This window comes from Chrysochloris asiatica, unplaced genomic scaffold (assembly GCF_000296735.1).
Source record: "Chrysochloris asiatica unplaced genomic scaffold, ChrAsi1.0 scaffold00050, whole genome shotgun sequence".
Taxonomy (NCBI): Eukaryota; Metazoa; Chordata; class Mammalia; order Afrosoricida; family Chrysochloridae; genus Chrysochloris; species Chrysochloris asiatica.
In genome coordinates, this window is record NW_006408568.1 from 17,538,365 (window position 1) to 17,539,982 (window position 1,618).

The following is a 1,618-nucleotide window of genomic DNA, read 5'->3' on the forward strand; positions in this document are numbered from 1 at the left end:
ATCAAAACATTCCAGGATAAACAGAATCTGAGGGAATTTATCAAAACCAACCCAGCACTTCAAAACATCCTAAAGGGAATTCTGTGGACAGAGAACCAACAAGAATAGATGACAAACAGAGATTGACAAGTATGGCAACACCACCTGGAACACAGTCAACAGAAAGCAGAGACCAGAACGGAACGAGACTACAACAACAAATTCAACAGAGCCCAGAGATCAAATGAAGGACATAAACATATAAATGTCAAAGAATGGACAAATGCAACAGCAGAAGCCAGGTGGTAGAGATGCCAGGTAACTCACAGGTTGCAATAGAGTAACCTAAATGCAGAGAAAAGCTAGTAGTCTACAAGGTAACCCCAAAGAAAGTTAACACCCCACAACATATCATGAAAACGAATTCCCAAACAGAACAAATGAACAAAGAAACTAGGAAGAAACCGACCAGGATCAACTCAAAAAACACAAACCCAATACAAGAAGGAAAGCAGAACCAAAGAACGAACAACACTGCCAAAAAAGTAACATAATGACAGTAATTAACTCATACTTATCAATAATTACATTGAATGTCAATGGATTGAATGCACCAGTAAAGAGACAAAAAGTGGCAGAACGGATAAAAAAACAAGATACATCAAAATGCTGCTTGCAAGAGACACACCTTACACACAAGGACAAAAACAGACTGAGAGTCAAAGGATGGAAAAAAATTTACCAAGCCAACTCCAGCAATAAACAAGCATAAGTGTCTATACTAATCTCCGACAAAGTAGACTTTAAGATAAAAACCAGCATAAGAGACAAAGAAGGATACTATCTCATGATCAAAGGGTCAATTGAGCAAGACGACATAACCATAATAAATATATACGCTTCCAACGGAAGAGCACCAAGATACATGAAGCAAATCTTAATGGAATTGAAGAAAGAAATAGATAAATCCACAATTATAGCAGTAGATTTCAACACACCATTCTTGAAAAGGGACAGAACAACCAGAAAGAAACTCTACAATGCCATGGAGGAACTTAATAACACAATCAACCAGCTTGACCTTATAGACATATACAGAGTATTTTATCCAACAATGGCATAATACACATTCTTCTCCAGTGCGCATGGAACATTTTCCAAAATTGACCATGTGTTAGGCTACAAAGCAAGCCTCCATAAATTCACAAACATCAAAATTGTACAGAGCATCTTCTCAGACCACAACGCTATAAAACTAGAAATCAACAACAAGAAGGCCAAAGAAATAAAGTCAAATACATGGAAACTGAACAACACCCTGCTGAAAATCGACTGGGTAAAAGAAGAAATTAAACGTGAAATCACGAAGTTCCTAGAAACAAATGAGAATGACAACACAACATACCAAAATCTTTGGGACATGGCGAAAGCAGTCTTGAGAGGTCAATTTATTGAGATAAATGCACACATCCAAAAAGATGAAAGAGACAAAATCAACACGTTAACACAGCACCTTCAACAAATAGAAGTAGACCAGCAGAGGGAACCTACAGTCACCAAAAGAAGGGAAATAATAAAGATCAGAGCAGAAATCAATAAATGGAAAATCGAAAAACTATAGAAAGAATCAACAAGACAA